Here is a 17,554-nt window from a genome sequence, read left to right on the forward strand (position 1 = left end):
GTCACTTAATTTCATCAAGTAGTTTTTAAAAAAAAAATTTTTTTACAGCGAAAAAACAATTTGTTATGATACCGAGCAAAAAGTTCGATTTTTAGGGGGGGGGGAGCTAGTATTAAAGATGAAGAGGGAATGTCGGCGCTTTAAACGAGTTATCTCCCCGTAGCGTGTTCAAAAAATTCAAAGATGTCTACCTTCAACGCGTTGTCATAAAAATGTGTTTTTCCGCTGTAAAAAAAAAAAAAAAATTAAAAAAAATAAATAAAAATAAAATAAAAACTACTCCATCAAATTAAGTGAATTTTTTTTTCGGAGATCTTCAGTCCAAAACGGATACGTACAATATAACCTTTTTTTTTTTTTTTCGATGTTTTCATTTTTAATGTCTTGATTTAGCTGTACAACGTCTCTAACATGATCGAGTTCCTTCTTTCTGACCTCTGCCGTTTCGAACGTGCTCTGTTTTCCCTCTCTCTCTCTCTCCTTTTTATAATCTTTTTCTTTTTCCTTGCCGTGACGTCATTTCGTACACGGCTCGGTATTTACATATGCGCATCCACGCTGGTTACATTTAAATTTCTGCGTGTTGGTGAACACGGAGCAAGATGAGAATTCTAAAAGAAAGCAATCCGAGGAAAGTAGCTATTACAAGAGAAAGATTTTACGGCATATTCGGACCTCTGCAGTGAAGGGGTATGATTTCGCTGCTAGTCAGGTTGGTCGGAGGTATTTACGTTAAGAGTATACAAGACAAGTGCAGTAAAGCGTGTCAAACGTACTGACAGACCAATCGTCTAACAGGGTTGAGTGGGTACATGAAAAATTAACGACAAAACTGAAAGAATTTGCAATCAACGCGAAAAAAAGAATGAAAAAAATTTTTTTTACAATTCTTTTGTTTGATTTTCTATTTCTATTTTTTTTTTTTTTTTTCATTTTTGTTTGCAAAATCGTTTTCAAAAGCAAACCTAAAGGAATGTGCGATTGTAAATTCCTCCGAAGCCATAAACCATAACAGGAAAGTGGTTACATGGGAATGGGTGGAGGTGGAGGAGTAAAAATCAATTTGTTACAAAAAGAAACAAACAAAATCTTAAAACAACAACTAATAAACATAAAAATCTATATCACCAATGTAAAATGAATATGGCCGCCAGTAAATAAAAAGAAATGGAGAAACGCGCAGATGTAATCTGAATAGACAAAGTAAAGAGAAATGGAACGGTTAATTGTGTACAAAAAAATACGAAAGTAGAAGTAGAGTCAGATTCTTTTTAATGTAGATTTATGGATGGCAACTGCTTCTTTTTTTTCTTTTAACTAAGAGCAAAATCTAATATCTGTTATGATACAGAGCTTTACGTTGCGAGTGAAACAGTCGCATTTGATTTTTCAAAGTGGCGACTAGAAATAATAAAACACTTATCTTTTGGCAATTATGCTTTTTCATTAACAATCTTCCGAATCTCATTACTGAGTAAAAAAAATATCTTTTCAACTTTTACTTTTATACTAAAACGAGCAAAGTCAAATTATTTAAACAATAAAAGTTTATATTATTTTAATTGGAATTCTTTATTGAAATGAGTATTATTTATTAATTTACTTATTGCGGACTATTATTCTCATCTTTATTAGTTGTTGTTTCACGACGTTTCGGCCAACTATTCCTCTTGCCTTCGTCAGGTGGTAACCGCGACGGGATAGGAACTCAGAATCTCAGCAATTACTGCCATCCATAGTTGTTGTCTCGCCACGTTTTTGAGAGATGAGTATAATAGTCCGCAGTAAGTAAATTAATAAAACAATACTCATCTCAATAATGAATTCCAATTTAATAACATATATATATACCATTCGGTACGGACTCGACTATGGAAGATCAGATAATAAATAAACGTGGATTTATAAGACCAAAAAACCCAACCTTGATCGCCCGTCGGGGCCCATGGCGTAGTGGATAGAGACGTTTAATCTCTACGGTTCCAGGTGAGTATTGTCTGAAGATAGCGGTTTCAATCCTACCCAAAAGCCGGCCAGAGGCTTACTTGGCCTTGGTGAAACCGACAACTATGGATGGCAGTAATTGCTGAGAATGCAGTTAGGAGATTCGGAGTTTCTATCCCGTCGCAGTTACCACCTGACGAAGGCCAGAGAAATAGTTGGCCGAAACGTCGTGAAACAACTAAGAAAGATGAAAATAATTATCCGCAAATAGTAAATTAATAAGTAAAAGTTTATTAGAACAATATACTCTTTTTTTTTTTTTTAATAAAGGTTGTTTAAATAAGACACCTAAAGAAATTTGAATGTTTATATTTTCAAGTGTCAACGTGAAAGTCAGTGCATATTTAGAATTATACTTATTTAAAAAAAAAAAAAATACAGAAAATTCTTTATGGTATACGTATTCGTCACGGAACGAAGATGTCATATTCCAAAACTAACGTGAGTTTGGCTAGGAACTTTTCTATTTGGCTAGTAAACGAAAATAGTTAGTTGTCAAAGGTCTACTAAAGATAAATTTGTCCGTATAGCCCTGTGTTACTGTCCTAAATCAACATTATAAAAGGCGACAAAGTTCAGAAATTAAGTCAGTAGGGTCATCGAGGCTTGAGGTCGTTTTCACCCATTCTAACTGCTTTTAACGGAAGCGCCACCCCACTTAATCTACTCAGCTCACCAACCAATGCGCTTTCTTCAGAAAACACTTCAATTCCATTTTCTTCAATTTTAATTAGATATAATTTTGAACTCCTATTGCGACTACTATTAAGCGTTTCACATTTACATGCCACAGTCACACGGACTTATTATAGCCAGATGCATTTACATCTTACGACAAACAACTGAACCCACATGTTATATACACGTTTTCAAGTTAACAGAAAACTTTTTATCATTTCAAAAATTGTATTCCAGAATATTTTCTTATTATTTTTGTGGCAGCAAACAAAAGTTGTTTTTTTTGTTTTTTTTGCGCATTAGTGTCTTTGTGCTTGTCGATTCAGTCACAACTGATCAATCGATTAACGGAGCGGATGAATTTCATCTGTCCCCTAGGAACTATTTTGGCTCCTTAGAGAAATACTGACTTCTCGTCAGAGAAAACTCAACCGGCGAGCAAAACAGATCTATCTATCTATCTATCTATCTATCTATCTATCTCCCCTTCCCCCTGAACGCAACAGCTCGCTGTAACATCTGCCGCTGCACTGAGCGCTTCGGCATACTAACCCTCGCAGAAGAAATAGCAGGTCTACTTCCTATATTTAACAACCCTTGTTCGTTGTTTTGTTTTAAAAAGGTGTTGTTCTCCTTTTTTTTTTTTTTTTTTTTTGCTCATTAATTTATTATTAGGAATAAAATATCTATACCTCCTAAACATTATTTCAAATTTATATATGAATTTTGTGTTTGAATATATAGAGAAAAAAAAACTTTGCATTGTCTGTATCAACTTTTTGTATTCTTTTATATTCTGTGTATTTTTATGCAAGTCGTGAAGTCATGATGTAAAAAGCTAAAAAGCCGAAACAAAAAATATTACTTCAAGATCAAAAAACTAGCCAATGATAAATGTTTGATAAATAGATTCCGACCCAGAAAACAGCAATTCTTCCCCCTTTCTCAGAAACATCGCCCAAAGAATGTAAAGACTAAATGATAAAATAAGAGAAGCGAGAGTTATGAGGCTGCTGAGGATAGCGTACCTTTATAGAGTTGTAGCTTGAAATGCTACCAAAGGTAAGATAATCTTCGGTGATTAAACGCCTTAAAAATTGGTACAACCCTGTTTTTGAGCAGTTTGTAGGGTCCCGTACAGTCAAAACGAATGAAGAAAAAAAGAAATAAAAAATGACGCCTTTTCTTTTATATGCTTGCAATATGCAAATAAGATGATTCCGGTTTGAAATAAAATGGCTGCTTGGGGGGGGGGGGTCAGATATTAGATTACTTTTGGATTTCGATGTTGGAGTAGCAAGTTTTATCAATAGTGTGTCGTGTTTTGGAGTTGAGAGTTTTTGACAGCAGGGTCGAATTTGGAGTTTAATTTTGACAGCAGTGATTCGAATTTAGCCCCGGAAATTGTTAATTAAAAGCGCAGCATTGTTAACAATCAATCAGGGCAAGTGTGAAGCAGTTAAAACTTGATTGTTTTATACGCATTATGCACTAGACTCTTCCTCCTCTTCCCCGAGGTTATTTACAACCAAAAACAACATGCATATTACTATTACTGAAGTACTGCTATCGCAAAAAAAAAAGATTAAAAAAAAAATGAAAGGCATTTTTCTGTGTATAGTGAACTTTTCAACTTTCCGGGTATTTATTTTTTTTTGGGGGGGGAGCAATATTGAATGTTGAGTTTATAGGGATGTCCAGTGATTACGTAAAAATTTTGTGTTCCAATGTTTAACAAAGTTTTTATTGTGGATTTTGTTGTTCTTCAGAATTTTTTTTTTCTTTAAAGAAGCTACAACTTAAACGTTTTGTCTAGAACATCATATTTTAAATGTGTTATAAACTGTTCATGCATGAGAAAATTTAATGCAATGATGTATTTTTTGGAAAAGAAGATGTTATTATGATCTTTTGATGTTCGAACAAATATTGTTGAAAAAGATTTTTAAATTTATAATGAATTGTATTTGTCGTCAGGAATTCAAGCATAATTAAGTAGAGATAAATTAAAACGAAAAACACAGGTTAAAAGGAAAAAAAATTAAACGATGATTAAGACGAATGATTGGTCTAAAATAAGTTAGAATTTTAGAGAGGAGACAAGAGAAAAATTACGTAAACGGGTATTTTGAGAGGTTTGCGGATGTGATTGGACAAAAGATAGAATTTTTCTTCTTTTTCTTTTTTGTTTTCTGTCCATAACATTTTTCGCAAGAAAGTTACTTGGCAAGGAACAACAAAGGACATAAGGTTCAGTACCAAGGACAAATCATACATTGCAATAAGAGGGGCAAATGTAAAATATGCCGTAAATACGCAGGAAGAAAAGATATAACCTTATATTTTTTTAGAGATGAATGTATGCGGATATCCCTGTTTTGGGATCTTGAACGCTCTGATGGGAGAAAGGAAAAATCACAAATATCCTCGCTATAGTTAGAATCCAGTACGTAAGTAGGTTTTGGTGAAAAGGGAAAGGGGGTCATTTATTTAATATTGATATTTTCTAATGTCTTTGTCGAGTTCTAAGTGAGGAAATCCGAGTGAATCAGTGTAATGAAGAGATCTATCTTAATAATTAGAAGTCAACCACAAAGTTTTAAGTAAATGAGCTTTGATGTATGTCCCAAAAGAAATAAAATAGTTAGAAAATGAGACAAAGCTCAAATTAGTAGAACAACCATGCGAAAGAAAGGGTCAGGACACATTCGGATGAAGAGTCGTCGAATTGGTGAAGAGGTAAAATGGCACCTCGGTTTATGGCGTAAGGGTGGCTGCATTGAACAGCTAATATGGATCATAGGCGGTACTACCCTACACCTAAAAGGAATATGTCAGAGAGATCGGATGGAGATTCTTGCCTTAAAAAAATAATTAGTGAGTTAGTTAGAAAAGGGCTGACTAAAAGTTTTTTTTAATGATGGTGTCTGATCTTTCCTAGCCAAGTGGTTGTAAGGATATAAAGAAAACATGTACTGTAATATAAAAATGTGTACAATTTTTGGAAAAATGAGAAGGGAAGGAGTATTATGTAAAAAGGTACGGACCCCAGTAATTAAACTAGATAAGTTGAAAAGGATATTTGGAAAAGGTTGGAATCGAACTCAGTAAGAAAAGTTTAGAAAAATACATATTGAAATTCTAGGAATGCAGAACGATTGTTATTGTTCTTGCAAATAGGTAAATATAATTTATGTCAGAAATAGATATATAATTTAGGAATGCAGTCGATTGTTCATTCTTTTAGAAATAACTAGATATTACATATGTCAGTTAAAAGAATGGACAATTTGAGTTTAGACAAATAGGTTAAATGATACAATTCACTTGAGGAATTCTTTGTTTGACAAAAGTGTGTTCGGACATACATAGGTAAAATCCACGTGATTAAATTGCACGTGGCGAACCATGCCTTCGCCGTCATAAAGAAAGGAGATTTCCAATATATTGAGACAGGGTTCGAGTTAGAGACAGTCAAAGTCAGAGACAGAGCCAGAGAGAGATCGAGTCGGCCATACTGGGAGCTGACGCTCTCTTGGAGGCGAGAGTGGGGAAGATAGGACAATGTAATGAAAAAGCTTGAATCCCTGGCAATCATCACCATCATTCAGCTGGTATGAATAAAGAATACCCTACATTTGTAAACTTCCAAGTAAAAATGTGTCGCCTCCGCCATCATCAATTATATATCCCCCTCTATCTGTGTTAACACGAACTTTTGCATAAATGTCTCAGCTACGTATTATTAATCATATGAAGCCCCCAGGAATCATCACAGCCGTCGCGATGTAAACCGTATATAAATGCCATTATCATCCGTTGTTCGGAGTCCCCGTTATATATATATATTACATATATATATATTACATATATATATATATTAAATATATATATTACACATATATATATATTACACATATATATATATATATTACACACATATATATATTACACATATATATATTACACATATATATATATTACACATATATATATATATATTACACATATATATATATTACACATATATATATTAAATATATATATTACACATATATATATATTACACATATATATATATATATTACATATATATATATTACACATATATATATTAAATATATATATTACACATATATATATATTACACATATATATATATATATTACATATATATATATATATTACACATATATATATATATTACATATATATATATATATTACACATATATATATATTACATATATATATATTACATATATTACATATATATATATTACATATATATATATTACATATATATATATTACATATATATATATATATATTACATATATATATATATATATTACATATATATATATATATTACACATATATATATATATATTACATATATATATATTACATATATATATATTACATATATATATATTACATATATATATATATTACATATATATATATATATATTACATATATATATATATATTACATATATATATATATATTACATATATATATATTACATATATATATATATTACATATATATATATATATTACATATATATATATATATTACATATATATATATATATTACATATATATATATTACATATATATATATATATTACATATATATATATATATTACATATATATATATATATTACATATATATATATTACATATATATATTACATATATATATTACATATATATATATTACATATATATATATTACATAGATATATATTACATATATATATATTACATATATATATATTACATATATATATATTACATATATATATATTATATATATTATATATATATATTACATATATATATAACATATATATATATTACATATATATATTACATATATATATATTACATATATATATATATATATTACATATATATATATATATATTACATATATATATATATATATTACATATATATATATATATTACATATATATATATATACATATATATATACATATATATATACATATATATATATATATGTGTAATATATATGTATATATACATATTACATATATATATATTACATATATATATATATATTACATATATATATATATATTACATATATATTACATATATATATTACATATATATATATTACATATATATATTACATATATATATATTACATATATATATATTACATATATATATATTACATATATATATTACATATATATATGTATATATATTATATATATGTAATATATATATAATACATATATATTATATATATTATACATATATATTATATATATGTAATATATATATAATACATATATATATATATATATATATATATATATATATATTATACATATATATTATATATATGTAATATATATATATATAATACATATATATTATATATATGTAATATATATATATATAATACATATATATTATATATATGTAATATATATTATATATATATTATGCATATATATTATATATATGTAATATATATATATTATATATATATTATACATATATATTATATATATATATATGTAATATATATTATATATATGTAATATATATTATATATGTAATATATATTATATATGTAATATATGTTATATATATTATATATATTATATATATATGTAATATATATTATATATATATGTAATATATATTATATATATATATATATGTAATATATATTATATATATATGTCATATATATTATACTAGCAGGGGTGCCCGGCGTTGCTCGGGTGTTTGGAGGTGTATGCTGTGCAAAAAAAGCAAAAAAACAAAAAAAAAATGGTTAATTTTTTAAAACTTTTACCCCTATTATGACCCCTTAAAATTTATAGGTTCGGGCTCAAATCACTTTATTAAGTTAGATCCAGGTTCAAGGAACCTATATCTAAAATTTCAAGTGTCTAGACCCAAAATTGTCGGAGGAGTTTGGTAGAGTTCTTAAAGGTCAAATCGTTGAAATTTGACCCCTTAACAGCCAAATTCCTGGCTGACACCCGTCACATCGATTTTCCCAAATCTCAGTACCCGCTATTTCAAATTTCGAGTCTATAGACTAAAAATTGACAGAGTTATTGCGTAGGGAAATGTACACAGACACACAGACAGACACGTTCACTTTTATAGATATATAGATATATATGTAATATATATTATATATATATGTAATATATATTATATGTAATGTATATTATATATATGTAATATATATATTATATATATATGTAATATATATATATGTAATATATATATGTAATATGTATATGTAATATATATATATATGTAATATATATATATATGTAATATATATATATATATATATTACATATATATATATGTAATATATATATATCTAATATATATATGTAATATATATATATATATATATATGTAATATATATATTATATATAAATATATATAAATCGTAGATATTCAACGTCTCTATCCAACTATCTATTGACAACTATGAAGATTGGGATAACAGTTCGCAAATAAATAAATAAGTAAATATACAAATTACCCATCTCAAAGGATTCCAATAATAAAAATCTAAGATAATAATTCTCCAAGTTCCAAATATCATGTTTTCTCAGTTGGACATATTACTTTTCAAAAGGTATAATCATTACAATATTGTTTCGTATTGCGACTAACACGTCTGCAAGTTTATGTCTTAGCTGCATTTTAAGACACGTACTTATCAGATGTGCACATAATAAAACTTAGAAAAACACCATTTTAAACAACTTACATGGATCTTGCAACTGACATACTCTGCCATTATTCTCTATATTTTTATATACAAAAAGTTTATGTAAAAAGCTTTATTTATGAACTTTTTTTTAATCAATTACGATTAATATATACAAACTCAGTAACTTTAAAATAAATGATTAACATTATATATATATATATATATATATATATATATATATATATATATATATATATATATATATATATATATATTATCTCACAGATTAAATATTCTGTTAAATATTACATCAGGTAAGACCCTAATAACGTTCTTGGAAATGACTACTTTTTCCATTTTAATGAACTACTTAATCCAGTTTACTACTAGCATATTATTTTTTAATCTCATGCAACTTTAAATTGGATTAAGTACTTTATTTTGAAAGTATATTATTATAAAAAATGTTGTTAAATTAACTTTTCGAAACTTTCTTTATACGTAAATTCCCAATGAAAGGAAAGGTATTATTAAAGTTGTTGCATATTCAGAAATGCCATTAAATGAAGCTTTCAATAAATTAATCAATTCTTCCCCCACTACCTTTTTTAAGTAAAGTAGTTAAACCTAAAGCTTGATATTATGAAACCGTCGCGGGACGGATATTACAGTTAGTTAATAAATGAAAATTTAATTTTTCTTACCGATTTTTGCAACTGCCGTCTGTCGTTCGATTAAACAACTTTGACGTCTTGCCAACTTACCTGAAATGAAAGGAAAAACAATATATATATATATATATATGGATAGATAGATAGATAGATAGATAGATAGATAGATAGGTGTGTGTGTGCGTGTGTGTGTGTGTGCGTGTGTAAGAGAGGGTCCAAGAAGAATTAGAAGATTAAATGGATAATCAAGATAATAAAAAGTTCAATATGTAAGGTGGAACTTTGATAAAGGGGTGGGGGGAATCAACAATACAAAATATATACTAATACATATAGATTTAATCATCAATGCAACGAGGAAATTACATCAATAGATTGGTTGGTTGTTTTTGTTTTACGGCATATCAACCCTTTTTGGGTTATTTAATGCCGAATCCAAAGATTTTGAAGAAAAAATTTTTAATAGAATATATTTGTTGTTTTCAAGTCATTTTCTATTTAACCCATAGTTGGGACCCTAACAGGTACTACCACTCCGGGTCAGAGTGGACCTGGGAGCAATCGTAATTAAAGAGTGGCTCCACACTCCCCAAAGCCCACAAGCTGGGGCCTCACCACTGGATATAGTTTAAGGTCATATCCAGGACCCCCATTGAGGGACTTTTACCCTCTGCAGGGGGGGGGGCAGTCGGTGTATTCTAATGCCCCACCGACAGGGCCTACATCAATAGGAGTCAGCGAGATAAATGCTCTTTATTCCTAGGTATTTCGAAACCTGATGCTTCTCATCGGAAGAAGAGAAGGAGTGCTATGTAACAAATAATACATGCGACATCATCTATATATCTATATATATATATATATATATATATATATATATTCAAATTTTTAGTCATTCAATGAATTTATTTATGACGTGAAATGATTGAGTTTCAGATCAAAAGATTTTAATTATTCTATGTAAGACAAAGAATACATTAGAAATATTTTAACTCCTTATCCTATATGATTTCGATGTCTACCATCTCTTCAGAGCAGAAAATATTAGCAAATAGTTATAATGGTTTACACCTTATTTGCTAAAGTCAGTTAGACATGGAAAATCACAATTAAAAATTGATTGAGTAATTAAAAGTCATAGAGTAAGGGAAGTTAAAGAAAAAGATATAAAAGTTAACATCCAAATTGCATGGTAAAATCCGAAGTGAATCTCTTTGAAAGCAGTGTGGTAAAATGATCCAAACGGTATTTTGAGTAATCCACATCACAATGTAATGATCCGAATTAGGCATTTTCCTATATATATTGTGTTTTGTATGATGAGAAGATATAATTACGAACAAGACCATAAATTGGCGGTGCTAGTGAAAATCAAAATGACACCTACCATCGTAAGGATTCCAACTTATGTCCGGTTAAGTTACCTTTTTGCTAAAATAACGCAATATTTATTTGCAAGAATATCTATTCATGGACCAGAACTTGATCAGAGCCTAGGAAATGGACTGTTCCAGTCTAAGCACAATAGAACATCCCAGCATGCTTATATATCAACCATCTGGCCTCTGATCTCTATTTACTAGGATCGCTCTAAAAGTAAAACCTCTTTTTTTATGTCACGTGATTTGTCGCGTTAGAAAGCATTTGAAAGTTTATATTTGAGAATCTTCAGAAAGCCAACTAAATGCTATTTTTGTCGTAAATAAACGTAATGTTTATTTAAATACAAATTTTCGGTTTGCAAAGAAACCATCTTCAGTTAGAAAAAAAAGTGTTTTTTTTTTTTTCTTCATCTTTCCGTCTTGGTGATGTTGTGTTACATTAGAAGGGCTGTCCCCTTCTCATGTAAGTAAGAAGGCGGACTAGATAAGTGAAAATGATATTAGGAAAAGGCTAGAATCGAACTCTGTAGGCAAGTGTTAAAAGATAATGGATAATTGAAATCCTAGGAATGCAGTCGATTGTTAATTCTTTTACAAATAACTAAATATTATTTATGTCAGAAAAAGAGCGATTGTCCATTCTTTTGGAAATAACTGGATATTAAATATGCCAGTTAAAAGAATGGACAATGCGAGTTTATAAATAATAATAAAATAGGTTAGATATTGAACAATTAAGATTGGGAATTCTTTGTTTGTCAAAAGTGTGTGTGGACAGACATATGTAAGATCCACGTGAAAATTTATTCACGTGGAAGAGCTACAGTCTGACGCCATAAGCAGAGGAGATCTCAATATATTGAGATGGGGTTCGAAGTTAGATTGATAGGGATTCGGATAATCACAGTCACAGTTACAGACGAGAGTTGGACAGCGATCGGAGAGCTCATGTCCTTAGAGGCGAAGGGTAGAAGAAAGACTATGTAGTCGAAAAGGTTTGAATATCCCGACGTCGTCAATCGGCCGGTTGAGAAATAAAGAAATCATCCATATTTTGTGACTGTTTGTCTTCGTGTCGTCATTCCACCGACTGAAAGGTAAATGTGTTTTATCTATCATAAGCTTTAACGAACTTTGTATAACACCCTTCAAGTATTAATTGTCTGTCCTCTCCTCCATCAGGAGTGAAGTATCTCCCTTCTGTATTAACAAGAACTCTTGTATAAATGTCTCAGCTCCATCATTGCAGTCGCCATGATGTGCCAAGAATGTAAATGTCTCTCTCTCAGTATTGTCATCATCGTCGTTATCCCTGTTCTGAGTCCCCGTTATACGTTGTTCCAATATGTACCACCGACTATTCGACAGTTGACAGCGACGAATCTCGGATGCAATGAGAACTTAGAACAAAAAGATGAAGAAAAAAAAAGACACTTAAATTTTTTTTCTACCTGAAGATGTTTTTTTTTTGCAAACCGAAAATTTGTATTTAAATAAACATTACATTTATTTACGAAAAATAAATAGCATTTTGTTGGTTTTGTTGACATTTCCAAATTTCCCCTTATTCTTATTCAACTCAAAAAGTTGAAGAGCGACGAAGACAGATGTGTTACCATTAAAACGAGCGATCTTTTGTGTTCCAGAATTTAGTTTTCTACCTAATTACCAATATTCTCAATAATGCCCGTTTGCCAGGATTTAAATAGCGCATCTCTGCTTCTGACGCATATCCGTGAGAGGGGTTGCTTTCTTAGAGTCTCACACCGTCAATGTCTGCAACAGAGAGATGAAACTTTTTAGGTCATGAATGTGTGAGCTCAGTCATCATAACAATGCAATTTGCAATCCTTTCTGATCGATTCGGGTGGAATGAAAATATGACTCATTACTTTTGAAATGCCCCTCGCAATTCTCAGTCAACTGTTCGTTAACTGCTAAATTTAGTAAGGGGGGGGGGCTAGATAATAGTTTTCCACGACTATCTTAATCTTTATTAGACATAGTCATTGACCCATAGATATTTACAAACAATATTATTTAGGGCTTTTGTTCAATCGGGACTAAAATCAAAAAGAGTCTAAGCCATTTCTGAAATGGCCTTTCCCTGTTAATTGCGATATAATGTCGAGCTTGTGCAGTTCTAGGAGAGCCACGCTCCCAGGCTTTGTCTTCACTCTTTGAGAAGTGGTTAGTTTATGATATAGTAGAAGACCCTAACACCCTGTCCCCGGCAAATGGATCACTCAGTCTATAAAAGACGCTAGAAAGCCGTAACCAGGCGGGGGGGGGGGTAAGTTAATCTTTATACTACGGCATTCAAGATACGCGCCAGTGTCAATATCTTCTTTGTTACATTGTATGGTTGTACAAAAAACTTTTTATAACTTAATCTATCTGTTGAGTTTCATTATTTTACACTGATTATATTCCCCAAGAAAATATATCAGTTTATTGCTAATCGCGTGGAGCGCCCCTACCGGGAAATAACGACGGGGCTGTCCAGGCATTTTTTTGCAGGTCAGAGTGCTCCTCCTCGGGGGCGCTGCCTCTTCAATGCCACTCTCCGACCCTTGTGTCACATTTCACACCGTGGGAGGAAGCTAAATAGCCATCATTCAGTTTGTGCAATTATTTACCTCATTCAAACTTCCAATCACGATAATGCAGACGGTTTCTGAAAAGTTTTAGGAATAGAGCGGGGGGGGGGCAAGAAGGAATCAAACAAAAATATTAAAGTTAAAAAAAAAACGAGAAAAATGTACCCGATTCTATAGGTTTTAATTCTTTTCAGTATCAGTACCGTCAAAGAGGCATAGAAAATCTGGTATTGGCTGGTAGGATCGTAAAAACAAGATCGATCAAGATGCATTTTGATGGACAACTTGATCAATTGGACGTGAATATCGTCAGTGCTTCTACACTATGAGGACGAAATTTTGTAGTCGATAAATGGAGTTTTCAGATTAAAAAAAAACAAAAACAATGGTTTCTATGATTTGGGGGGTCAATTCTAATAAATTACAAAGGTAGCTTCCAAATTATGCAGTCGAAATTTCTTGAATATTACTGAATTCTAAAAAAAAAAAAAAAACTTTAATCGTGTTAGCAGGTGAAAAATTGCATCCATACTGTTTAAATTGAAACGGAAAATTACCTCCCTTTTGAATTGTCCTGTGTCTTACGATAGTTTTCATCGAATTCTATCTTTTATTTTCTTTTATAAATAATTCTCTACCTTATCGATTTTCGTAATTTTTGGATATAATCATCTTAAAAGTACAAGGAATACATAGATACCATTGTTTTCATGTGAAATTCAGTATTACGATTTCCGAAATTTCGTCCACATAGTGTAGAAGCGCCGTATCGTCAAAAGTTGAGCCGTTTTGGGCTATTGATGACGGCCCGCATAGGATAGCCGTAGTCGCCAACGCTGTTAAACGGCAGGACCGCTGATGTTTTTTACACGTGTCTACTCAGCTCTTTAAATTCCATCACATCGAAATGAAGTGTCCTAATTCCTAGTGATGGGACGATCCCAAAAATTTTCCCGATTCCGATTCTTTAAAACCCTATAAATATTTTATTATAGAGAAGTTTAAAAATCAATAAATATTTATCATTCCATCATTAATGCGAGCAATTCAAAATTAGGTTTAAAAAGAAAAAAAAATCGTTTGTGGCATTGAATGACAGGCTTACATTTGTGATAGTATAGCAACATTAGATCCCCTTAGATAACTCTCCCCCCTCCAAAAAAAAAAAAAAAAAATGAAAAAAAAAGTTCTACCCCCTAAAAAAAAAAAAAAAAAAAAAAAAAATAGAATTAGCTTGGGGTGGGCGTTATTTTTTTATTTTTTTATTTTACTTTATTTTTTTGTTTTTATTACATTTTCACCAGAAACAAGCAGAGTGCCACTTTGATGTAGGGGCTACTATCAGGAACATAAGTTGCAGAGATAGGGAGTTGAGCAGCAAGCTTTCTGTTCACATTACAGTAGGGCTTTTGTATGTCAGTACAGTTGGGAAAGCAGGAACCCGGAAAGGAATTCCAAAGTCTAGCAGTTCTGGAAAAGAAACTATTGGAATAGAAGGCTTTCTTACATCTAGGGATCTCTACTGTGTAAGGGTGGGACTATACTGCTTGTCGGGTTTGTCGGGGAAAATTACGTCGAGGGGGTACGAGGGCTGGTAGTTTATCGGAGCATCCACTATTAAAATACTCAAAACAGGAAGAGGGCTGCAACATTTCGTCAGTAGGACAGAGGTTGAAGCTTAGATGACAGTTCAGGACCTATCAGGTTGGCGACTCTCTTTTGAACCCTGTCCAGAAGTGAGAGACTAGTAGCAGATGCACCAGCCCAAATGTGACAACAATACTCCATACATGGGCGAATGGTGGCCTTGTAGAGGCACAGGATGCTTTCAGGCGTAAGTAACTTTGTAGCATTTAAAACAATAAATAAAAGACAGGTCGCCATTGTGACCGATGTTATTGTATCATGCGTTCGGTGTTCTTCCTTCTCTAAACAACAAAATGATACTTCATTATTTTTTCCGGGTTTCATTACCGATTCCAATACCCAAAACGTTTCGATTTTGCCGATTCCTGATTTCGAACATTACTAATTACACACACACACACACACACACACGTTAACAAGTATCTTCACTATCAAGTTATTAAATAAACTGTGGAGCCGGCTTTATATACTGAGGTGGCGTAGCGGAAGACGAAAAAATGAAAACATTAAATGCGTATTGGTGTTTTTTTTTAATCCCCTTTCGCTTCTTCTGTTCCTAACCTTGGGTTTTCGGTTTGTTTTGTTTCATGGTGAAGAAGAAGAAGAAGAAGAAGAAGAAGAAGAAGAAGAAGAATCACGAAAGATCCTCGTTATCTTCGCACGTGTGACATTCACGTGACACTGACAAGAGGGATCAGGTGTCAGAATTTCTCAGGTGAGCACGAAACGTTACAATAACGAAGATGATAAAAGTTCCGATACAAGTTTTTTTTTTTTTTTTCTTCCATAACACCTTCCGTTGATCGGATTATTCCATAAAGTGATGGTATTTCTTTCTTCTTTTATCTCTGAAGAATTATTTCACCGGAAAACAAAGTTAGTTCCATGTGCCCCCCCCTCGAAAAAAAAACTGCAAGCAACACACATTTAAATTTGAATAGATTCGTGTGTATTTAGATAATTTCATTTAGCACTAGCAAGTCTCTGTGCACCGGCATTGCCCGAGAAAAATAAATACTCCACAAAACCCCTACTCTCACCTTCGAACTCCATATATGTATTTTTAATAAAATATATAACTATCTATAACTATTAATTATTGCTGGGACATTGTTGAGATGGTTTGTTTCCTGTTTACTGAGATATAGTCTTGGTTCTGTGCAGTTCTACTCTCCCAGATGTGCCTTCTTGCTTTGAGAAAGAGATAGTTTAATGCTAATCACCAGGGGCTCACCTAGCAGGGAATGCCGACGGGATTACGCAGACTCTTTTTTGCAAGCCAAAATGAGCATTAATTAGGGCGCTGGTTTTTCATATTCCACTTTCCAACCCTTGTGTCACATCATCTCGCCATAGGCAGAGGATGATAAACTATCAATTACTGTGTTTGATTATTAAAGTTATAAATATTAACAAAAAACAGATGTTCATATTGTTTTCATAACGAATAAATAGCATCTCGCAGCAACATACGTACATAGAGGTTATTTAATTCTCTCCCACTGCAAGAACTTAGATACCAGGGTCGGAAAATGGGATTGAGAAGTCAGCGCTTCCATGGAAGAGCACTCTGACCTACAAAAAGTGCCTGGGCAGCCTCGTCAGCAGTCGTCGATAATGCGTTTCAGTTGATTAGCAATAAAATAACATCTTCTTAAAGAGAGAAGGTAAAGCCTGGAAGGATTAACCTCCAAGAACTGCACAGAACTAACATTACACCGCAATCAACAGGAGCAGATCATTACAGGAATTCTCTAACCTCTGTTGATTTCAGGGACCGAGAAGAAGAGACGAGTATTTTTTTATGTTCTTAGATGCGGAGGGCAGGGT

Source organism: Euprymna scolopes, chromosome 2, assembly GCF_053919585.1.
Source record: "Euprymna scolopes isolate OS-2025 chromosome 2, ASM5391958v1, whole genome shotgun sequence".
NCBI classification, from domain to species: Eukaryota; Metazoa; Mollusca; class Cephalopoda; order Sepiida; family Sepiolidae; genus Euprymna; species Euprymna scolopes.